Below are 9,423 nucleotides of genomic sequence, written 5' to 3'. Positions count from 1 at the left end.
TCGATGGCTCCTGCAGCAGGCCGGTGAAGTTTTAAAGAGGATACTGAGATTATGTCAAAGTGGCCCTGCTGCCACTCCCTGCAGGGTTGCTGTTTCCTGGCTCTGCTCATCTGACTTGCACAGTGAAACACAACAGTTAGTTTCACTTGCAGGTGTCCCTGCCAAACACAACCTTGTTACCCCTGTTGCCAAAAGAGCAGTATTTTTTTCAAATATTTTAATGGTTCAAGTTGTCTCATCTCCTTCCTTTCATGCATTCTAAAGTAAAAACTTACAATAAATCTGAAAAGTGTCAAGGAAGCAGAGACTGTCCACACAGTGTCTCCTCTGAAAGCTGTGATGCTATTTTAATCCATGGTGTCACAGGTAAAGAAATACAACAATTGATTTGATGCTTTTCATTTCATTAATTTTATTAATTTTTCCCTCCATTCCTTTGGTCAAAAAAAGTTTTGAGATTTTCGATGTCTGACACAAGTGTTTTAATATAATTTTACAGAGTTTTAAATATGGATCTTGAGACTGTCGATGAATATGATGGGTAGGGATGGAGTAGAAATGTGAAACTTGTGCATCACGTAGAACCCGGAGTGGGACGCAGTACTGGCACAGAGTTATTGTATATTTATTTAATGGATTTTTGTTTTGGTTCTGATAACATCTTGTAGAAATCAGGGCTAATGCAGTTCTCACGAAATTTTCCACAGATTATCTTGAGGCAAACACGTAGTAATTGGGTGTTGAAAAAATGTACTGCAGAAACAGCTCTAGACAAGTACAGTCTGTATTACTCAGGAAGTTGTAACATGTAAATACTCAAAGTGCATCTTTGAAATATAATGATACATAAATTCCTAGTTTAAGCATCATCAGCACAAGGACATTTATTGGCGTGGGTGGAAACATGTGGGGAATAGAGGATTTTTTTCTCTCTTTGTTATGTTGAAGTGAGAAATAGTACTAAAGATACACGCGAGAGCTGACAGGACTTGGGGAGCTCCAGAAAATGCTCAGGATGGTCAATGGCCTGTAAATATCTTTGTCCTAGTGAGGAACGGGCATGACTGGAAAGCAACAATTTCACCATGACAAATGTTACGAGGTTCTTCGCTTGTACCCTGTCCCACGCTAGAGCAGATCCCGTGTGAAGCCCTGGCCCTGCTCCAGGGCTGCTGCTGCACGGGGTGAGGGCAGCCCCATGGGCAGCCTCCCGCGGAGGCTGCTCCCGGCTGCCTCCAGGGCAGCGCCTGAGCGGAGCCAGGGCCTGGGCCCAGGATGCGCCAAGCCCCTTTTCTCCCTGCTAGGGACCTCCAGGGCTCTTCCCTTCTCACCGCTGCGGTGACCCCGGCCTAGAGACATCTCACAGCATTTTGTTCCTTCTCTGTTGTCCAAACTGTTACATTCCTGTGAAACTTTCAGTTTCCACCAACTTATTTTTAGAGCAAGAAAGGCTTCCTTGAAGCAGCTTCCACCGCTGCGCTTGCTCCTGCGCTTCAACAGGGCCCTTGGGGTAGTCGCCGTGCGCAATGTCTGCCCACGAAGGTGCCCTGTTATTTTAAACAGGAAAAACTGGAATGGGAAAGCATGGTCCCCATTTTGAATTAAGTGAACACTTAAAGCTGCCCCTAACTTAAAAATCAGGCCCCACATGACAAAAGCTACTGCAGACATCTAAGTGGCTAGCGAACCAAAAAATGAGTTGTATAAAAGGTTTGGCATTTTGTCTTTAAACTTCTCAGAATCAATAAGGGTGACTGCCAGCTCTGCAGGAAAAGCAAACCTCCAGCACACGCCTATGGACGTTTTTCAAAAATACAAATGTTTATTTTAGTTATTTTAAGTGAAATAGAAGCATACAACAAATGAGAATCTAAGTTAAAATGCCACTGCCTTAAGTAACAGTGAAGAGCAAAATGTGCTGATGCCTTCACCAACCTGACAGAAAAGTGTGCAGGTAAAGAGGGTCTTAAAACGAACACCAGGGGACAGGTAACGTGCCCGTTTCCTTTAGACATCAGCCTGTGCTCTCTCCTTTCTGCCACCTGAGCAGTGCCAGGGCTGAGGGAGCAGAGCTGCTTTCACGCCAGCCTGGAGCTGGTGGCTCTGCACACAAACCTGCCCTTGGCCTCCTCTGCCAGGCCCTGGAACATTCCAGAAAGTGTCGCTGCAGGGGGAACATTGCCAGGCTTTAGGACTCCTTTTACCGAACTGCTCGGTAATTACAGAAAATATGACCTGATTCAGTATTTACATTGTAATTGGATTTATCCAAGAAAATCATTTTGGATTTGGTCTGACAAGGTTTGTATTGCAAAACAAGCTTTGCAACTATATTAATCAAGTCAGCCTGCTATCAGAATGACAGCCTGTTTTGCCACTGTGAGACTTTTTGTTGGTAGACTCAAGTGCCAAAATAAGCAGAAATGATGTGTTATTCTCTAGGGGCAAGTATAGGCCAGTGTGTTTTCAATTCACCCTTTGAAGACCTACCCACAAAATGATATAGGTGTAAGTCCTGTCAGAAGCTACTTGCAGCTGAGAGGAAAGCAGCCCTCTCTATCACATGAGCTTATTTAGCAGACAGGCATTCTCTCTATTTGCAGCTTACTTGTAAGGGAAAACTCAATTTTGCTGTAGTACTTGTAGTTTGGCAATATGGATTCTTTATCTACCTGCTTTTCCAGGGGCATGAAAAGATCAGGGACTGAAGAATGAGCCTGAACTTGCACAACCTCCTGGCTTATGATCCGTGACTGCAAACATAACTGAACCAGGCCTTGTGTGGGGGTGCCCACGTAGGGCTCACACGTCATACCTAGTCCATCCAAAGAGTTTCAGCCCATGGCTGCTCCATGATGCTCCTTCCCAGGGCCATCTCCTTGGCCAGGGGATTTTTTTGGCAACTATTCCACTCTCTTTCCTAAGGGCTTTGTGTTTCTTCCATTATTTGCTTGGAAATGCACCCATCCATGCCATGATGTGACAGGTCTATTCCAGTGGTATGCGAGTATGTGAAAGACTGTGTTCCGACCACATTACATGGAAAGACTGGGAGCTGGAGCCTGCAAGGGCTCCAACAGGAGGGGATGTGGCCCACCCGCACTAAAAAAATCAGATAACACCTCTATAATGTAATAATAACCTCTTGGGTAAGCACTTGGGATGTGAATGTTCGCAGACAAGAAAAGGTATTTGCCAAGGTCTCGTCTTGAACCCCTTAATTAGAGGAGTAGTCCTGTTAATTTCATAAGATTATTTACTTGCCTAAATATGTACCACTCCTGTGAGAAAGTGTTGTAGTATTTAGCCCTAAACAAATTAGAAGAAGCTAAGCAGATTGACAGGCAAGGAGACCATTAAAAGATGAAAAGGAATCACTGAGCCTGTTTTGTTGTGCATGTTTGCTTGATTATTTGTTAGAAGGATACAGAGCGGGAGACATTTGGATTTTGTTTTTATCAAGACTAAGCCAGGCTTCTCCCAGTCCTTATTTTGTTTGGCTGTGTAAGGCAACATACAGAAATGTCTCTGACTTGCCATTTTCTCTGTAAGAGCAGTTCCTATGAATCCCTGTACATTCTGGATCTGGAAATGGTGCCCGCCAAGCACCCCTGCCTGTCTGCTGTGCTAACCTGCTGCTGCCGTTCCGAGTCCTCTCAGAGAGTTCAGTGAGCGTCTCCCCCTAGAACTGCTGGCCGCCTGGCACGAGGGAGAACTTCCGGGAAAAGCAGCTTCAGGATAAGCTGGATGAGCAGCACCTAGAAAACAAAAACCCATTCAAAAGTGTTAGGTATGTTTGTGACAGCATAAAGTAACAATTAAGAGAGGAGTGTGATCATTTCTATTTAAATCGTGTTTGCAATGCCTCATAACTTTCTGCCCAAAGGTACATTTTTTAAAAGTTCAGGCAATATCTTTTTCTGCAGAATCATGTGCCCCTAGAAGTGGGGCAGCCATTCAAAAGTCACTCCTCCAGCCCCACAGCAGAATGCTTCTCCCTGCTTCTGTAAATGCTGGCTTTACTCTGCCTGGTAAGCTATTGGAAACTAAATGCATGTATGGTCATTGATAACTGTTCTTACAAACATTGCCAACTGTTGCTAAAAATCTGCCCTCAGCTTTTGCCCTTGTCTATCTACGCAGATCTTTTTTGAGTTCTTATTCCAAGCAAGCCAGGTCTACAAATCCGGATGCTTTTGCCAAAAATTAGGCCTGATTGACAGAAAAAAAAAAAACATTTTTCCCCCCCTTTCTGAACTTCTGTTTTTCATTCAGTGAAGAGCAGATATGTTACTAACTGGTGGTATTGGATTATATTCCTTTTACATCTCTGTTTACAAGCTGTCACCTTTTACCAGAGCTTCAAGGTATCATATTTTCACAGTTGAAGATATTTAATAGCATATTTTAATTCACTGAGAAGTAATGTATCAGATCAGTTGTTTCATTAAGGTGTGAACCACCAAACTTAACTTTGTCAATTATAGGGGATGAGGATATAAGCTTTGGTTTCTAAAAAAGTTGACACACAAGGTCTAAATTAATGAGAACAAAATAGCTACTTATCTAATTGTCTTTATTCACTGCTGCTTTCTGTGAATGTTGGGCTTTATTTCACACACTTTCTCTGGTAGACTGTCAAGGATGAGATAGTAGAGAGTAAGGAACTCTTCTCGAGTACCTCTTAGTCCCGTTTCTTTACATAAGCCAGGCATATCACTTACCGAATGTAGGTTTTCAGATTAAAATATAAATTTAGGTATTTAAGGCAATATAAGTAAAAAGCCCTTCAAGGTAACTAAAAGCCTCCTTTTTAATTATAGCTTTATCACAGGTTTAATAAAATAATTCTCAGCAAAATTAATTTCTTTCCAAGGAGCAGAACACTGAATTAAAAGTAATTCTGAATCAGGGGCTAAGATACCCAGTAGTGGGTACATTTAATCACTCGGCACTGCACCTAATGAGTCCAGTTGCGGAGCTGCCCAATTAAGGTGTCCTCGCTCTGGCGGAGTTAGTTAGTCTCAATTAAATACATACTACCAGGAAGGAACCAGCTATTTAATCAGCTCTGCTAAGACATTGGGTTTTCCAGCCTGTCACTACCTAAAGCAGCTACGCATTGTTTAACATATATCAGGCACTGGGACAGGAACTTGCTGAGCCATCTATTTCACTACAAGACTTGAAGCAGCAATTTACGGCTCTTAAAAAATTACAAATAATTTTTTCTTTGGTTTATCCTCACTAAATGTTTGAAATAAAACAAATAAATAGTACAGAAGAAGGCTTGATTGAGAGACTGACAAACTAAAGCTGAAGAAATCTTCTTAATCTTATTGTTGAATGGCAAAACAGCTTGGAAAATGGAGTGAGAAACAAAAAAATTAAAAATGCTATAAGCTCTAAATAAAACATAAAAACATTTTGTGTGTGTGTGTGTGGGGACCATTACACATAAGTCGGTGTTTGATATGTGGCATATAATTACAGGAAGTTTGTGGAAGGTGCCATGATACCTGTCAATTATGAGCAGGCAGCAAATGCAGATAACATACATAATTCATCGGCAGGCTGCCCTTTGTTGTTAAGCCGACTGATTTAGCTCCATAATATAACTGCTTATTCAAAACAAGACATTTAAATTCAAATGAAATACTGTTACCTCTACAAAATGTGCTCACTTATTGTACCGGTTCCGATGTATATGTATGCATTGCTAAATGTTAGCACGGAGCAGTACAACTACACAAATTTACATGTGCTCACAAATCTGTCGTATTATGGGGGAAAAAAGCAGCATAATCAATAATAGAAAAGTCAGTCCTTATATTCTTATATGCTGGAATGTTCTAGCTGATTATGACTTTCTGCAGGAAGGGTTTAACAATTCAATCGATCTGAATGTGTGTGTAGAATGTGTTATTTATTCTGCTATTCTCACACTCATTATTTTTAAGAACTGAAGATGTAGTTTGAAATTAATTTAAAGAATCGATGTATACGTCAGTTCAGGCTGATTTCTCCTGTTATGCTCTTTAATTTTGCTTGCTTGAAGTCAGGTGGACCCTAACAGTAAAAGCATCTCTCTAGACAAGAGCAGGCTTTATGAGTGTTGGTCGGATTATATGTGGAAGGTTTTATGCTTTTTTACTGAGCAGGACTAGCCTCACCTGATAGAATATGTTCAGTACTCTTTTTTTACCTGCCTTAAAGTAAAAATATAAAAAGAAAATCTATTGAGATGAAAAAGTCTGATAGAAATGTAAGGGTTCTAAAATTACTAAAATCCAGTGCTTGTGTATAAAGAGACAGAAAATAATTTGATGCTTAGAAGGAGATCTGAGATACAACAGCAATTTGTGTACTGCGTAAAAAAAATACAGAGAAGACAAATGGGCCTCTTTTATTTAGTATTTCATGGTACAAGAAGTAAGAGGCACATTGTGAAATCAAAAGGACAACAAACGGAAAACTTAACAAAGGGAACGTGCTGTATATATGTGCGCCATATGCAAGAGAGGTTTCAGCAGCTGGGATTCACTTCTATAAAATGAGAGGGAGCAAAGAGCTCTTTGCTTCTGAAGCAGAGAGCTCAGTAGGATTTCCCCATGGTTTGGACTTGTGTGAGCGGCGAGAGCATTCCCACGCGTACACTGAGCAAGCGGCCAAGGTGCCGCTCCGCGTGAAGGCCCACGCGCCCGGAGCAAAGCCTCGCTGCCGAACGGGTGCGTTGTCTCCTGAGGAGGCTGGCTGCGCTTCCCGTGCTCTCTCTGCTACTGCAGAGGCACTGAGGTTATCTACAATATCCCCAAGGGAAGAACAAATTTATATAGAATAAAATATATAAAATTCAAGCACATGCCAGGCTTGGTGCAGGCGCCCTGGGATGGATGTTCCCTATGCATTTAGTTGTCTCTTGCCCTCTATGATTCCTGCGTGCCCGGTGCCCTAGATGGGAGCAGAGTGGTAGCAGGGAGAGCAGGGAGCCTCGTGTGCCGCGAGTGCCAGAGCTGCAAGGCTTGGCGGGACAGGAGGCTTCTCCCCTTGGCACTGCGCTGAAGGAGTCCCGCCAAAGGGGACGGGACAAGGGTTAGGCCCTGGGAGGCAGGGAAGAGGGGAAAATCGCTGCTTTTGGGGAGGTTCTTGCTGAGGTTTTGCCATCAACCTAAAGAAAAGGACATTTTTCCTGAACTTAGTGTAGCTTGTTTACCTAAGGTCAACAGGGTTGTTCTGTCCTGCCTCTCTTTGCACCTCCAAAAGGCTTGCGAGGGGCAGGTTGTCTCTGCTGCCTGTCCCAGGCACCCCTAGGTGATGCTGCTGCTAAAGCCACAAACCCAGGATCGCTTAAGCAAGGCCGCTCTCCTGTACTAGGACCTGACACGTATTGTCAAAATACCCCTCACAAATTACGATCATAAACACTCTAACTGTAGAGCTGGTTTCTTTGCATTGCTGAGTCATAACTCGTTCATATATTTCCTAAGTGAATTTGATTAAGGAAGAAAAAGCAAAAATGTTCTCCCCTCCCCAACATATATCCTTAACGAGAGCATAAATGGGGGGGGGTTTAGGGTTTACCTCTAGCTAGAGATTTCTTAAAGTAGTTTGGAGAAGGAATCATAGCACAGGAAACATGGAGCTCTAGAGATTAAGAAAATGACCTCTAGGCAGCAGGAAAAGAAGAGAAACAAGCATTTCCTATAATGTAGCATTTTGTTATCTGTCGACGCTTTAATTCATGTATATGGGGAAAGAATTACCTTTGGGGCCAGATGGATGCAAATCTTTGCAAAACATAAACACCTTTGCAAAACAGGTGGTGATTTCTGAGGGACAAGTTGGAATGAAGCTTTTCTTTCTCACTGACCTACTGAGGAGGGGTTTTGAGCACAGCCACAACCATCTGTTCACTAAAGATGTCCCCACCAAGGAGCAAAAAGCCTGCCTGGACCAATGACTTACAGAAATTTCTATTTGTAGAAAAAAAGTGATTTGTAGAAAAGGGGCTGTTTAGATGTATATGCTGTTGTTACTAGAAGAAAGAGCCCAACTGTATATACAGTTTTAAGTAATTGGGGAAACAGTTTCATGCTTTACGGTACAAACAGTTCTCACAGGCAGAACAGCATAATGTAGTCCACAGAAGCAAGAACTATAAATAAAAAAGACACATTCTCTTGAAGCATACAGTGACAGACACTTCATTGGCAATATCACAGGCTGGAATAGGTCAGAGATCATATTTTCTAAAAGTCAAAAAAAAAAAAAGTACAAATTCTTACCATACTCTTGACATAGATGGTTGATCCATGCTCTTTATGATCATATTCTTTACAAGTCCAAAAGGATACTAAATACTGAGTAATATTCATCTAGTTTGAAGATGAACATAGAAATAAAAAGTAAAACTCATTAAAGGGATAAAGCTAAGTGGCTGCTCTCAAGTACCATCTGTAACGATGAGCACTGTTCACAGTCTCGGTTCCAGCAGAGCCAAACCCACAGGCTTTGCTCAAACAGGGCTGGCTCTTTTGGGTCTCCCAGCTGCTGTCAGCCACTCTGGTAGTCTCTGTTCAACTCTCATTCATGATAAACACAGGACACAGTGCCAGTTACCAGGGCACAGGCCTCTAATCTCTCATATGCCGTGGCCGCCTGGCAGATGAGTAACAGCTACTAAGACAGCTAGATTCAGGCACATATCAGACACTTACCACTTTCCAGGTTGGTTATAATAGCAGCTGCTTTGCATTACAGGCTTTTCAAATGCACAACTTCAGCTGGTATGAATTATCAATCCATTGAAGTTCGCTGGAACTCTGATAATTTACACCAGATGAGACTCTGAGCTATCGTTGCAGATACAGTCTCACTACAGGAATCTTAAATGAGGAATGCTGCCTAGCGGATACAGCAAAAAGAGTGGAAAATCATTTGATCTGATTGTGTCAGTCAGCCCATATGTTAAAAGCAAGGTGTGAGAGTCTGGGGAATGCCTGCCAGTTTGTGGATACAATTTCATTGTAAGTGCAGATTGGACTCTCCATTTTGTAGCAGAAGCGAGACGCTCTGTGAAGCTGAACTGCCTGCAAGAGCACCTCGCCCAGAGGCTCCCTCAGCCCGCTGGAGCAACTGTATTGCTGCTAGCACCAGCAAGCCACTCTGCTGTTGCACTGACACAGGCTTGGTGCCTGTCCCAGGGAAAGCTCATCGGGAGCACAGACAAGATCCTGACTCTGCTTTCAGAGAAGAGAGCTGCTTCAGAGACAGAGCAAGACGCTGGGGAAAGGAGCATGGAGAAAGTTTTGCCTCCTCGCAGGCCAAACTGCCTTTCTTTAGATAATTATGAGAAAGGGGGAAATTACAGTCCCGTGTAATTGTGTGCACAAACGCTGAGTGTGCTGAGTGAGTGCAGGTAAG

At 42.7% G+C, this 9,423-nt stretch overlaps 1 long non-coding RNA gene across 1 annotated transcript; it reads right to left on the bottom strand.

The window, feature by feature from the left end:
* Positions 1 to 1,250: 1,250 nt before the first annotated feature.
* LOC112944449 lies at positions 1,251 to 8,676 on the bottom strand. The gene is made up of 4 exons (XR_003248769.1): positions 8,452 to 8,676; positions 8,286 to 8,375; positions 3,633 to 3,758; positions 1,251 to 1,547 (listed from the first exon to the last, which is right to left on the bottom strand). It is a non-coding gene; the product is annotated as an uncharacterized LOC112944449 (long non-coding RNA).
* Between the last annotated feature and the right edge of the window lie 747 nt (positions 8,677 to 9,423).

The sequence above is a fragment of the Nothoprocta perdicaria genome, unplaced genomic scaffold, assembly GCF_003342845.1.
Source record: "Nothoprocta perdicaria isolate Ctin4 unplaced genomic scaffold, notPer1 scaffold_1, whole genome shotgun sequence".
NCBI classification, from domain to species: Eukaryota; Metazoa; Chordata; class Aves; order Tinamiformes; family Tinamidae; genus Nothoprocta; species Nothoprocta perdicaria.
The sequence above is the reverse complement of the archived record's forward strand: the minus strand, read 5'-3'. Positions and strand labels throughout refer to the sequence as shown.